The following is a 15,576-nucleotide window of genomic DNA, read 5'->3' on the forward strand; positions in this document are numbered from 1 at the left end:
TGGTGTCACAAATAACTGTCTGATTTTAGAGCAATTGGTCCCAAAACGAAGGCACTAAACATTTACATATCCATCTGCAGACAGTAAGTAACTTACCTTTTCTGGAATTATTCTTCAGTAAATGCTAGTTAAAATTAGACCAAGAAACTTCTGTCATGGATCCAGACAAATGTGGCAGAATAAAGAATAATATGAAAGATACCTTATCTCAGAGGCTCCATAAATATGTGTTCACTGGGCCAGAGCACATCCTAACCCACACAGGGAAGAAACAGGGACCATAAGAATGAAAGAGAAAGAGAAAGAGAGAAAAAGATGAATGACATGAAAATTGGTTTTGAGCTACTTTGGGAAGAAAAAGAACAAGCACTTATAAGCATACAGAGTGCTCTTTTTATAACTCATTTTCCCACCATCTGTCATGAACCCTAAAGGATTTCATTCCTAGGAAGGTAGGAGAAGCTAGGACTGCAATAGAATATTGTAATCTTCCTCCTCCTCTCCCCACTCCCTTTTCATTTTATTAAGCATTCTTTGAATGGGTTTTATCTCTGATTTGCCATTAAAGAAGCTTTCTGGGGAACCACACCTGCTCCTTCCTTTTATTTTCAAGTTTTTACTGGCTTCTGACCATAGATGAAATGGTTAACCCTGGCCCCCATTCCTTCCATTAGCAAAGAGTTTTCTCCAGACCCAGCAGCTGGCTCTCTGTCAGCTTCAATTTGATTTTCTAAAGAGCTTTTAACTTCACCAAATACAAAAGCAGTTCAAACACCCTGAGTTGGGCTGCCCATCATGTAAATTATTGCTTCCCGGGTACTAAGACATGGTTCATGTCAATATAAAAGGTTAGAAAATGCAGTGGGGCTTAGTCCAAGCGCCCAAATACATCAGTAGCTCAACAAAGAAAGAATAGAACAGTTGCCCCCAAGGAAGGAAATGTGACTCAAATGAGACAGCTGGGCCCTCAGTCTGCTGGGAGGATTTGGGATATCAATGAGCATTAAAAGGCAGAGAGTAGGGAGGAAAAGAGAAAAGGGGAGGGGGACAATCAGATACACAGCAGAAAAAAAAATCACCTATCCTACAGCATATGGCATTAGAAGCAGGAAAGGGGAACAAAGAAGTTTCCAGTAGATAGGGGAATAGTTGAATAAGTTGTGGGATATAAATGAAATGGAATACCAATGTACTATAAGAAGCAAATATGAGGAATTGAAGACATCTCTTGAGCCTGGTATGAGCAAGATGCAGAGGAAAGAAAGCAGAATCTGAAGAACAATGTGATTATTAAAATGTAAATGAAAAGAACACTAGAATTCATATCGATTACAATGATAGATATTGGAGCAGAAGGTGAGAGGAGGAAACATTCTTTTCAGCTACTAGAGCAAAGATGGAAAGTTGTATACAATATCAAATTGATATCGCTTTCTTTTATCAGTTTGTTTTCTTTAACTACTTTTCTTATGTAAGATGATATACCAGATCTCCTAGTATGGAGGGACCCTGTATTGTGAGTGAACTGTGATTTTCATTTTCTGGACGCAATAGAAAAAGAAATTCCAGATTAGCCAGTTTTAAAGACTCAACTTTTCTGACTACAATGACCACTAAATGAGGCTGTCCCTGTCCTCTTAGTAGGGGGTGGTAGTAGGTGATCTGAATTTTCCCAGGACAAATCTACCTCTATTTTATCACAAAGAAGGGACTAATGGAGAAAAAGATGGCATCCTGGGATGACTTAATATGAAAATCAAAAAAGTATCAATAAACCTGGGGTTTTTGTTTTGTTTTGTTTAAGAAAGAACAAGAGTCTAGGAATTTTGAGCCTCTTAAAAAAGGAAAAGTCCTGAAGTCTTAGAGTAAGAAGACCAGTCTTAATTCTTGTTCTATTTCTAACTTACTATATAATCTTTAGCCTGTCACTTCATTTCTCTGATTCTCAGTTTCCTCATGAGTCCATGGAGGGCACGCATACTAAATGATAACTAAAATCATTTTTCACCATTCTCTTTCTGAGTGCTTGCTATCCTACTAACTACTTAATCATATGACCTTCCTTATAACAAATCAACATCTATAGGTCTCTACATTAATGTAAATATCAATAATGTAAAAATATAACAGAATCAAAATTCCAGAGTTAGAAGGGACCTCAAAGGGCATATCTAATGATATAATATTGGTAAAACACTTAGCGCAATGCTTGTTTATAGGAGGTCCTTAATAAATACTTCTTTTCTTTCTTTTCTCTTGTATAATCCAACCTTTAATACATGTTTAAGGAATAGTGATATAATTTCCAGTTAAACGTCCTTAATGATGAAACCCACTATCTTCCAAGATTGCTCATTCCATTTTTGTACAATTTTGTCCAAATGAAACAGGCGTTGGGAGATAGTGGGTTTGGATGTAGCTGTCCCCTCTTTGACCAGGTTAAAACACTTTTCCTTTTGCTTTGATGCTGGAATCAAAAACAGCATTATAGCCCTTCAAATACTTGAAGACTAGTTTCCGTGCCCTCTTCCCAACTTTCTCTTGTTGCAGGCTAAATTTTCTTCAGTTGATTCTCCTCTAGATGAGTTTCTAATTTTCTTACATCTTGGCTGATGTCATCCACTCACCTTTTAGTTTTTCAATTGTTTTTCCTAAAAAAAAAACAGCACTTAAAGCTGAATATAATATTCCAGGTATATTCTGATAAAGGTCCATTGGACCATTATTTATCTTATCTTAGACATTAGGATTCTATCAAAAGAGTCCAGTCAGACCCTTTTAAGCAACCTAAGAATATATTAGTTTGCCATCTTAGTTTGTATAACTGCTAAGTTAAATCATATTAAGTTTTCACTGCATTAAAACCCTCAGTTCTTTTTCACATAAATTTTCATCTAAGCAGAGACAGCTATGAATCTTTTCACAGGATTTTCCCAATACATAATATTTTTCTTCTTTTTGTTCTTGCTCAGTCACCTCTAACTCTTTGTGTTCTCATTTGGGGTTTTCCTGGCAGAGATATTAGCATGTTTTGCTGTTTCCTTCTCCAGTTCATTTTACAGGTAAGGAAAATGAGGCAAAGAGGGTTAAGTGATCTGCCCAGGGTCACACAGCTAGTAAGTCTATAAGGCCAAATTTAACTCAGGAAAATGAGTCTTCTCCATTCCAAGTCCAGTTCTCTATCTACTGTGGCATCACTTAATTATCCTGCTATTCTTCTTATCCTTTTATTTATAACCATTCATATAACTCTTTTATGTAACCTATTTTTCTTAAGTAGGGAATACTTTCACCCTGATATATTCCAATCTTGAATTACATGTAAGGGTGTGCTAGAGCCAGCTTTAACCAGCTTAGTAGAATTAATTGTTAAATTTTCAAAGTAAGTATTTACATCTCAAATATTGGTAAATGATACAAATCAAGCTTGATTTGTTGTTTTGTTGATTACCCAAACTTAAGAAAGTGATAGAGAAAGTGGTAATTCTGATTAAGCTTAAAATTTTTCTGTGTACATTTTTTTTCTGAAACCAAGTTGTTAAACACTGAACAGCACACCCCTAGTATATCCCATCAAATTGAATTTTTCTTTCTGTCTTTACATATTTATTTGCAATTATTAAACAAATCCTACATATTTCTGTAAAGACATCTGAGATTATGGATGTTATGCCCTCTTGTCTTAGATATTGCATCTTATACATAACTGGACCTCTCAACTGATCTCAACTACTCTTTATTTGACATAACAATTGTTTTGTTTGACATAACAACATTCCCTGTGCATGTTAAAACTTCCTTTTCTCTCCCTTTATTTTAAACTTACAGACCTTTTGACTCTCTCTGGGACTTCACTTGCCTCATCTGTAGCTACAGAATCTATACTAAAAGATCTCTAAAAGTGCCTTTCAATTATAGTAATTTTTAAATCTGCAGTCTAGCATTTTTGCCAAAGAAACCCCAAAATGAGGTCACAGAGATTTGGGCACGACTGAAACAATTGAACAACTGCCTACTAGTCTCCAAAAAAAGACATTCTTCTCAGCCTTTATTAGATTCATTCATTCCTTAACCAAGAGGCTGGTCAAAAAAATGCAAATCCCATTCTACAGAGCTTCTTAAGTAGATGTTTACTTTTTATAGCCAAGTTTTTCTTCTTAAGTCCCTATCTTCAATCAACAGTAGTGATTTAAAAAAAAAAAAAAAAATCAACCACTAATTAATGTCTTTAATTTGTTGCCCAAAAACTCTATAATCTCTTGTTGTTGTTTAGTCCTGACTCAGGTCTAGCACTAAATCCAATGTGCCATTTAGCTGCTCTCTGTGATGCATAGAAATGCCTATTAGCTTGCTCCAGGCAATTATTTTTATTGAGGACTTGTTCTTAATAGAGTCCCACTAGTTCCTAGGAATCATTGCTTTTCCTTCTAAGTGCCACCACCCACTCATTAGTTTTAAAATTTCAGCCAGAATCATGTTGAACAAGTCAAAAAAAAAAAAAAAAAAGGTGAGAGTTGTGCATAAGGCAGCATCTTTCTGGACCAACACAGCTAGGAAGGCTTTTTTTCTGTTTCTCTCCCAGATAGCAATTACAGGACAGGCCATAAAAGAGCTGGTCCACTTGGAAATCTGAGCGGATGGTTATATTTATTATATAGATCCTCCCTTTGGCATGCCTTTTTCCATGATAGATATATGTTCTCTATCATTAGAGTCTCTAAAAGTCGAGGTCTCTTTTCTCCTAATCTTGCTATGGTTTTCTCCCCTGCCTTGCTTCTCTATGAATTTCCAGTATTGCATTAAAGTCTGAGATACTAATCATGAATGTAGAGTAGATTGTCTTGGACACGTAAATGCTCCTAGGAAAGGCAGAATATCTCTGATTTTATTGTTTGACTAAACAATTTCAGTAGTGTCCAACTCTATGTGATTCCACTTGGCATTTTCTTAGCAAAGTTACTGAAGTGGTTAGCCACTTCCTTCTCCAGCTCATTTTACAGATGGGGAAACTGAGGCAAATAGGATTAAGTGATTTGCCCAGGTCACACAGCTAGTAAGTGTCCAAGGCCTGATTTGAATTCAAGATTACTTCCTGTCTCCAGGCCCAACATTTTATCTACTGTGCCACAAAAACAGATTTATGAATCAGTGGTGTTGGTTGTATTTTCACAAGCAAGAGGAAGGATCTGGAACAAATCTGAGCTGTCCACAGTTCTCTCAAGCTAAAGCAATGATGAAACAGAGACTCTGGGACAATAAAGTTAACACCATTTTTTTCTGTGTCTTCTTCATTCCAAGTGGGTTAGTGGTTCCCTGAAAGATAGCCTCTGTCTATCTGCCTGGAGACATGTATGCTTCATTGACTGAGACCTCTGTGTGACACTGTATATAGCATATCAATGCAGTTTACTAGATGGAGTGAGAGAGAAGGCACAAATCTAGGAATAGCTAACAGGAATCCCCAGAACCATAGGCACATGATGAAAATCAACCTCAGAAAAATGCTCCCTGTTATGGGAATTTTTTAAAATTTCCTTTTAATTATTTGGAATCAGGCCTATTCATCCTGTAAATTTTAGTTAATTAAAATTCTATCTTAATATTAACCTTACCTGATGAAAACCTGTCCCCATGGGATATGGAAACTCATTTTAAGTCTTAAACATTCTTTTGAGAAGAAACCAGAGGAAGAAGCTCAGTTTTCCCTGATTCCTTGGTGACATGTAAATCCTTTTCCTCGATTAGCCTATTTGTGAATTCTCTAAATGTTGATTTAATGTATTGTGTTTAATAATTATTTGATAATTATAATATTTATATTTACAATATAAATAATTATAATTATTTGATGAAGTTTGTTTCCTTAGGGGCTGTACTCCAGGGGTGGGGCTCCTACCACCTAGTTCTCATTATAACATATAATTTCTTCTGTATTGGAGTAAATACATGTATTAGGCAACAGTTATCCACCATATGAACTTAAAAAGGAGACATTTCTCCCATAAAACTCTTGCCTCCCAGCACTCATATTCCCTGAAATACTACAAGAAATGGGCTTCTCTACTGAGATTGTTGTTTCCTTGGTTTAGCTGACTCTATCTTGTTCCTAAATGTAGAAGTTCATTTACTCTTCTGTATTTTATATTGCCTGAACAGCTAGATGGCACAGCGGATAACATACTGGGCCTAGAGTGCCGGGACTCATCTTCCTGAGTTAAAATCTGGCCTCAGATAGTTACTAGCTATATGACCCTGGGGAAGTCACTTAACCCTGGTTGCCTCAGTTTCCTCATATGTAAAATGAGCTGAAGAAGGAAGAAAACACTAAATGGGGCCATGAAGCATCATACACAACTGAACCTTATTTTCCCTTCTTACCTTATATTATCTCTCCTTCTTATAGCTAAGTAACTCTTTTAGGGTGCTAAATGCCTCTAGGAATCTAACCTGCCAGTCAATGGAATACTCTCACCTCATGACATATTCCTTTAATGATTCTTCTAAACTCCTTTCCTTGGTAACCCTATTGCTCTCCCAAATCTATTTCATATTTACCATTCCTGATGTCTATTATATCTCTTCATTTTGTCTGTAATCTCTTCTCCTAAATAAACCTACCTTTTGGCAGAATGAATGGCCATTGGGAATTCTTCAACGATCAAAACCCAATGTTTGGTGGTTACAACCATCTCATTATTTGGTGTTGAATCTCAAACACATCACAGTGACTGGCACATAGTGGGTGCTATATTAATGATAGATATTGTTATTAATAAGAAGAGATTAAATGGTCTGCCTATAGTAGCATAACTAGTGTCCAGTGTCCCACAAGTCCACTGCTGTCCTACTACATCATGCTAATCCCTACATATAAATTATATTGAATAGTCCAGAAAAAAAATAAAAGTTAATTGCCACAAAAGGCAGGTCACTGTATGGTCAAAAAACTCAATCAAGTTTCAGACACTCTTCTGGGTCTTGGAGATGCTTAGACAAAAAATAAAACACTATTTGATCCTTTTTAGGCAGCTAGTTGGTGCAGTGGATAGAGTGCTGGGCCTGGAGGTAGAAAGACTTAGCTTTTTGAGTTCAAATGTGATCTCAGAAACTAGCTATGAGATTCCAGACAGGGCACTTCACTTGTTTGCCTCAATTTCTTCATCTGTAAAATAAGCAGGGGAAGGAAATGCCAAATCATTCCAGTATCTTTTCCAAAAAACCCCTAATGAGTCACAAAGAGTCAGACATGAATGAACAATAACAAGGTATAAATAGATCTCATCAGTTTTTTCAGGAATTTTTCATCTTAATATAAATCATCTAAATATCTTAATTTATATAGTTAAACTTTATTTAAACTGAAGGCAGATGAAGAAGGGAAGGAATTAACTGGGGGACCCTATTCAATGGAGTCTTCCCAGACTTGATTATGGACTAGAAGGGGAAGATAATTATGACAATGTCTCTTTAAACTTTTGAGTGATCAGATTTGCAGATAAAAGGTGTAAGACCTTAAGTTATTTACACTCTGTTCTATTCATAGACAGAAAAGTGTTAGCATCTAGGAGTGACCAATTCTCAACTTGTAAAGAAAGTAGAGAGAAGTATCCACCTTTTCTCATTTAGGAGCCATAAAAAAGTTCTTCTGTATGTTTAAGTGGATGAATGAAAATGGCACTTCACCCACAAGGGAAAGGAAAAGTAAGAAGCAAGAGAGGTCATCAGCCTTGGTACTTAGGTTGCTGAGGGGAAAAATATGCTTGGTGTCAGCCATAGTTTTGTTTCTTCAATGATACCTTTGCTCATGGTTCTGGCAAAGGAACTAAGTGGCAAAGGTCAAATCATTAGTGGGATGATGGTGAAGGTTAACAGTGCGATCTGTGCAACTTTGTTGGTCACTCAGGACATTGCCTAGATATGGAAAGATCTAGCCATCTCTAATGTTCACATAAAACTTTGAGGTACAGAAGGAAGTAGAACCAAGACACCTGTCCTTGCTCCTTGTTTGGTTAGTTGTTGCCTTTTTTTTCTCAAAGACATCATTACGTTAGAGTCAAGTTAATGTATTCGACTGTGGCTGATCAGACCAATAAGAGCTTGGAATGCTCTGCCACTGGTCAGACACGATAGTTCCTATAAACATATGGAGTGGATTCTTTAATTTTAAGCATCTCACATTTCTTCTGGGCTTATTCAATTCTGCTTTGCTCATAGAGCACACACCTTCTCTGATGAGGGTTGACCATGCTGAGTAGTTGTGTTCCAGGATCTTCCATGTCATACAATCAATTTTAAAGTTCTTAAGAGAAATCTTGAGAATGTCCTTGTATTCTCTTTTCTGAACACCATGTGAGCATTTGCCGCATGTGAATTCTCCATAAAATAGTCTTTTTGGCAAGCATACATTAGTCATTCCAACAGTGTGACCAAACAATGGTGTTAAACTCTCTGCAATAGAGTTTGAATACTTGGCAATTTAGTTCAAAAACAGATCTCATTGTCAGATATGTTATCCTGCCAGGTGATCTTCAAAATCTTTCAAATGAAAGTGATTCAGTTTCCTGGCATGGCACTGATATACTTTCCAGATTTCATAGGCATACAAAAAATGAGATCAGCACAACAGCTCTGTAGACCTTCAATTTGGTAGCCAGACTAATACTTTTCTTCTCCCACACTTTCTTTCAGAATCTCTCAAACACTGAGCTAGCTCTGACAATGTGTGTGTGTCAATCTCATTATCAAATTTAATTCCCTGGAAAGTATACTGCCAAGTTAAGTGAACTTATCCACAGTATTTCAAAGCTTCTTCATTTGCTGTAACTCATGGTTCCACATATGATAGTGTGATGCTGATTGATGGAGGACCTGTTTTCTTATTAATTGTTGGATCAAAATTAGCACAAACAGCAGAGAACTGATCCACACTTTGTTGCATCTCAGCTTCAAAAGCCACCTTGAGTATACAATCATCTGCAAACAAAAAATGTACTAACTTGGCTTGAACCTTTTCAACTTGAAGAATTTACCATCAGTGTGGTAGTTGACTTTGATGCCATGTTTGTCTTCATTAAAGGCATTTGACAACATAGCTGAAAACATCATGCTGAAAACCATGGGAGCAATCACACAGCCTTGTTTCACTCCATTGGTGATTGGGAAAGCTCTAGAGCATTGCTCATTGTCCAGTGCCCAGGCAAGCATGTCATTATGAAATTGACCTATTGTATTAAACTCAACTTAACTTTGACATAATTTTCCATAAGCCAACAGCCTTGCACATTCAGGAATGAAAAGTCTACTTTTATCCTCTCAGAGGACACTTGAAAAAAAAGGGGATGCTATCCATGAATATTGGTTTTGGATTTAGTTTTGTTAATAAAGATGTCTCAATGGGATTTGGATTTGGGGGTGGGGTGGTTATTTTGTTTTGTTTTTAACATATATTCTTGGGGCAGCTAAGTGGTGCAATGAATAGAGCAGTGAGTGGCACTGGAGTCAGAAGAACCTGAGTTCAAATCCAGCCTCACACATTTGACACTTACTAATTATATGACCCTGTGCATGTCACTTAACCCTGACTCCCTTGCCCTCCCCCCCAAAAAATTACATAAATTCTCCAAGGAGTCATCCCCAGCAATTGAAAAGAAAGTCAGCTACACCTTGAAGAAGAACTCAGATTTTTAGAAAGAATTGCTCTCTCCACTTTTTGTCTTATGTGCCTTGGGGAGCTGTGGAAAGAAGCAGACTCAATGAGCCAAATAGAATGGCAAACCCAGTAGAATTACTGAACCTTGAAACCAATGAGAGGGTGTCATAAAATTTTTAAAAAGGTCATGGGATGTGCAATGTCAAGTCTTTGTTACATTGGTCCTGTGTGCTCCCTATGTGTGGTCCTCTCTATTAGTATATACATTGTGTGCATTTGTGGGAGATTTGTTCAGGTTTATGGAGAAGGTGTTTTGCACCTCCTCTTACTTTAATATTTCAATAAATCCCTCTGGGTGGGGAGGGGAATGATTATCCCAGAGAGAGTATTACGTGGGCTACTCAGCTTGGTCCTGCTCTGATGCCTCTGTCATGAGACTGGGTTCCTCTAAGACTGTGGAAACCCTGGAAAGGATGGATGGTATCCACTGTCTATGGACCTACTTAGCTAAGTTGAAATCAAACCTCAAAATCAGTTGCTTCTTCATATAGACCGCTGTGGTCAGTGGCCTGATATCTCTGGAAATTACCTATTAGCTTGCCAACATGATATTATGCCCTGTCTGTTTTATGGAGATCTGCCAAGCAGGGTCCTGGTCCTTTGCCCATACAAGCCACAAAATGACTCCATCATTTTCTCGATTGTCACTAGAACCATTCAATAAAAATCTGACCTGGCTAAGCTCTTAGATAGAAAGCTGAAGCTTTTTGCTATGACCGCTCTCTTTTCAAGTCTGATTAGAATCCTTTATCCTTTCCCTTCTTCCTTCCCTCTTCTAAAAAAAAGAGGCCTAGAAAGCCCCTTGGGGAAAAGAGAAAGTATGACATTGAAACTATCAAACTTCACAATCATCAATCAATTTTTACTAAGTGCCTACTATGTACCAGGCATTATCCTAAATTCTGGGGATACTAAAAGATCCAAAAGATAGTCCTTGCCCTTAAGGAGCTTATTATCTAATGAGATGAGAGACAGGAACCTGCCTATCAGATCCTTCACTGAGCTTCTCTCTCCCACACCTAATGAACTTGACCCAAACAGGGACAGAGAAGGAATCAGTGCAAGGAGGAAAGACTAGACCAATAGTTTTTGGGAACCATCAGTTTTTGAAAATCCCATTGCTTGGTAAGATCTTAACCTTACCAAAGAAAAACTTTCTTCCTTTCTCATGTGTAGTCTTGTTTTCTCTAGACTCAGAGCTGAGTTCTAGACAAACATACCCCTCCCTTCTCTTTTCCTTGAACTTTGAGCCTAGGCAGAGTTTGGGAAGATAATTGGACAAATGTTCCAAGCAAGAGCTTTTTTCCGTTTTTCTCCTGGTCAATTAATTAGATTTAATTAATCAATTTAAGTAACTAATAATCCACTGAACCCTTTAGAAGTACCACTACTAAATACAGCTATTCTCTTCGCTTCTGGTGTTTCTATCACATGAGCCCATCATAGCCTTATAGAAGGAAACCGAAAACAAATAATTCAAACCCTCTCTATCACTATTGCCCTGGGCTTATATTTCACCAGTATTCAGGCTATAGAATACTATGAAGCACCATTCACTATCTCAGATGGCATCTATGGCTCCACGTTTTTTGTAGCAACAGGCTACAAAAATTAGTTTCAATTACTTGAAAAAGATAAAACTGTACTTTATATTTTAGCTAAAGTTTGTTTTTAAAAAATACTCATATACATGAAATTTTCTGTTAGGAAAGAGGTTCAGATGTACAGTTTCCTCACCCCAATTTCCAATTATATTTTGTAGTAATCGTGAAAGTAAAGATAAATTCCAAGACAAGATAAAGCAAAACTACCTAATTTAGCTCTGGGGTCTTTGGTTTTATTAGATCAAACAATGGTAATGTGAGTTTCAATGTCCCCAAAGAGAAACATCTTGCTAAAAACCAATCATTCACTCTCTTTTTCATTACTCCCCTCTAATTTGATGAGCATGAACAAAGAACAAAGAAAAACACCCCTTTTAATTGGATTAAACAAGAAAAAATTTCCTCAGTTTGTTTATCATGAAAAAAAAAGTGAGTCTTAGTTTTAGGGAATCAAGATCTCCTTCCTTGAATTGATAAATTAAGAAAGATTGATTAAATCTTTGATTATTTCAACTTCAAACTAAGACATTATCAAAGATGCCATTTCTTAATATTTCATAATGTAGCTGAGGCCTTAGTACTATATGCTTCAACAGTGAGTGCAATAAGTTGAACAATTGTGTTCTATAAATGTAGAAAATTGTTTGAACTGAGAAAGGAGAGTCCTTATGTACAGTAGAGGAAATCATAGATTTTTCTACTTTAAAAAATAATTCTGAGCAATATTTTATTATCTCCTAGCCTAACCTTGAACTTAGCCTGTTCTTCTGTGAGTTCCTTGAGGAGAGTAGTCTGAGCATTAGAAAGCCAAATATCATATTTCGTTTAATGGGAATAGATTTCTTTAATAATAGCTTTTTTATTTTCAAAATATATGCAAAGATAGTTTTCAACATTCACCCTTGCAAAAATCTATGTTTTTTTCCCCTTCTTTTCTTTTACCTCTTCCCCAAGACAGGAAGTTATTCAATATATGATAAATATTTGCAATTTTTCTATATATATTTCCACAATTATCATGCTGCACAAGAAAAATCAGATCAAAAACGGGGAAAAAAAGAGAAAGAAAGTAAAACACAAGCAAACAACAACAACAAAGGTAAAAAATACTATGTTGTGATCCAGATTCAATCCCCACAGACCACTTTCTGGAAGCAGATGGCTCTCTCCATCACAAGTCTATAGCTTTTTTAAATGTCGATTTCAAGGGGCAGCTAGGTGGCGCAGCGGATAGAGCACCAGCCCTGAATTCAGGAGGACCCGAGTTCAAATATGATCTCAGACACTTAACACTTCCTAGCTGTGTGACCCTGGGCAAGTCACTTAACCCCAGCCTCAAAAAATAAAATAAAATAAAATAAAATGTCGATTTCATACAGTCACAAGACCAAGGCAACCTCTTAGTTGAATTGAGAACAAAATATGTTGCCACATGGTGTACCCCACTCCCATAGTGTATTGCACTCCCCCTTTGGATAATAAATATAGTAACAAGCTGTCCTTCTATAAGCCCAAGGAACATAGCATACTTGCATTACTGCAGAGCCTCAAGTGTCACAAGCATCCCACAGGTGTAACAAAAATTTGTCCCTGCTTAATGCATGAAAACTGAATACATTTAAAAGTACATAAATACACATAGGGACAGAAGTAAATGCTGTAGAGGCAAAAACAAATATCAAAAATTGTACTAGGTGTTCTAAGAAACAAAATAAACCCAGGAAAGTGTACTGGCCCTTCAAAAAAGAATCCAAAATGTGGAAGCCTACCCTATCAACTTTGCAGAAGAATACAGTCCCTTATTTCATAGAAGTAGTATTCTGTTTACTTTTTGTTGTTAAATTGTTGTCCAAGTCTTTATGACGTTATTTGGGGTTTTCTTAGCAAAGATACTGGAGTAGTTTGCCATTTCCCTCTCCAGATCATTTTACAGATGAGGAAACTGAAGTAAATGGGGTTAAGTAACTTGCCAGGAACAAACAGCTAATAAGTGTCTGTGGCCACATTTGAACTGAGATCTTTCAGACCTAGCACTCCATCCACTGAGCCATCCAGCTGCCTCTTTCTGTTCTACTATCCTCAACCAAAAATAAAATCTGCTTCATTTTCTTACCATGAAAAGTAAGAAATTATCAGCAAGGCTTTAAAACTATGTACAAGTATCTTATTGCTTCAATCTTCACAATATCTCTTGTATATATATCCCAGTATATGTGCTATCCCTGGTCCTGAACTATTGATGTAACCTAATTGGTCTCTTCTCCACTCTGATTCTATTGGAAATGAATTGACAAAATTAAACATTTAAAAATAGGTGGGAGCTTGCAGGATATCAAATGCAATTCTGATTTGGGGAGGGAAGGGAGATGAAAAGTGACATTTGAAACAGTTTGGTCAATATTTTTCTGTCACTTAGCAGGGATGTCTATCTATTTCCTGTTTTTATATTCAGCTGGAAGCAGACCGAGGAAATACTGAATGCTGGAGGAAAGCTAGAGAGGTACTAAAAGCCAGAGATCAAAAGAATCCATCCCCCCAGTTCCAGCTCTCTCATAGATCCAAAGGAATTCACTAGCAGTTATGAGAAATAACCAACAGATATGCCAGTCTGGGGAAAAGAAGAAAGAGATTATAAATCTAATTCACTCTTAAGCATCAAGCCAGGAGACAACATAGATGATTCCCAGCCCTACTCTCTTTCCTGTGTTCCAATCCCACAACCTCAACTGCCTATCAGACATTTTAAATTGGATTTCCACAGCCTCATCTTGTCTGAAATATTTCTAAACTATACCTAGTTTCTAAACTTTCCTGTGGTAAGTGTACCTCCTATTGCCTACATTCAAAATCCCAAGTGTCATCCTTAACTCCTTATTTCCTTTATATATCCAATCAGTTGCCAAATACTGTTGCTTCAATCTTCACAATATCTCTTGTATATCCCAATATATCTGCTATCCCTGGTCCTGAAGTATTGATGTAACCTTCTAATTGGTCTCCTCTCCACTTCAATACTTCCTCCACTGGGCTGACAAAGGGATTTCTCTAAAGCATAGATCTGATTACATCATGCTCCACATACACACTCAATAAACTCCAGCAGAGCTCTCCATTACCTCCAGGATCAAAAAGGCTTTTGCTTTTTTTTCCCCCTCATTTAAAGTTCTTTAGAACCTGGTAAATTCTTCTAGATACAACTCAAATAGACTGGACACTAAGGGTTTCTAAATTGACTCTCCCATTGAAATGCAAGCTTCCTGAAGGCAAGGACAGAGTGTTTGTTTTCTTTGTATCTTCAGTGGGTTTTTTTGTTTTGTTTTGTTTTGTTTGGGTTTTTTCCCTCTCCCTCGAGGTAATTGGGGTTAAGTGACTTGTCAGGATCACACTGCTAGAAAGTGTTAATGTCTGGGATCACATTTGAACTCAGGTCCTCCTGATGCCAGGGCTGGTGCTCTGTCCACTGGACCATTTAGCTACTCCTTCGATGTTTTGTTTTTTTAATAGTGCTTTGTACGTACATAGTAGGTGTTTAATAAGTGCTTGTTTGTTGCCTGACAATGTTGGTGAAGGAAGTTGCTAGTCTTTTTTATTGAAGTACAATAATAAACAGTAATGGAGTGGCAGAAACTGGATATGTGGGTCTGGTTCAGGTACAAGGAAGACTAATCTTATGAGGTATGTTCTCCTTGTAAGTTGGCCTATCTCAAGTCAGTCTGATGATTTAGATTCAGAACTGAAATGAAATAAAACACTTGTAGACTATATGACAGTTACCAAGAGGAAGGTTAATTAGCTCTAGAGTGGAAAAGATATATAGCAAAGATATTGATTCACTAAGGTGCAGCTTCTACATTTATCATGATTGTGTGGTGATCAGGCCTGAGGGAAGGTGGTCCTGACTTCCCATACGCCGATTTTTTTTTTCTGCTTAGACCACAAGAAAGTTACATCAATGGTTAAGCATTAGTCCTCTGCACCAATTAAGTAGGGAAGAAGATTTCAGTGCCTTTTAAGGAGAAAAAAAATTGCTTTGTTTGTTTGGCATATCAATAAAATATTCAATCAGTAAACATGTATTAAGCACCTACTATGTGCCAAAAGTCAACTATATGTAGCAGGATAGTGGCAAACTTGAAGTCGAGGACTCATCTTCCTGAATTCAAATCTGACCTTAGATACTTATTAGCTTTGTGATCCTGAGTAAGTAATTTAACCCTGTCTGCCTCCGTTTCCTCATCTGTAAAATGAGCTGGAGAAGGAAAT

General features: G+C 37.0%; 1 protein-coding gene across 4 annotated transcripts in view; it reads right to left on the reverse strand.

Moving 5' to 3' along the window:
- LOC141556281 (deubiquitinase DESI2-like) overlaps positions 1-15,576 on the reverse strand; it is an 89,243-nt gene that overhangs the window by 40,300 nt on the left and 33,367 nt on the right. The window contains exon 1 of one of the 4 annotated variants that reach the window (XM_074290162.1): positions 203-4,173. The exons of 2 other annotated variants lie outside the window; for them this stretch is intronic. The gene's annotated coding sequence lies outside the window, so the exon portion shown is untranslated. One more of the 4 variants, XM_074290161.1, reaches the window with a different exon arrangement.

The sequence above is a fragment of the Sminthopsis crassicaudata genome, chromosome 2 (assembly GCF_048593235.1).
Source record: "Sminthopsis crassicaudata isolate SCR6 chromosome 2, ASM4859323v1, whole genome shotgun sequence".
Taxonomy (NCBI): domain Eukaryota; kingdom Metazoa; phylum Chordata; class Mammalia; order Dasyuromorphia; family Dasyuridae; genus Sminthopsis; species Sminthopsis crassicaudata.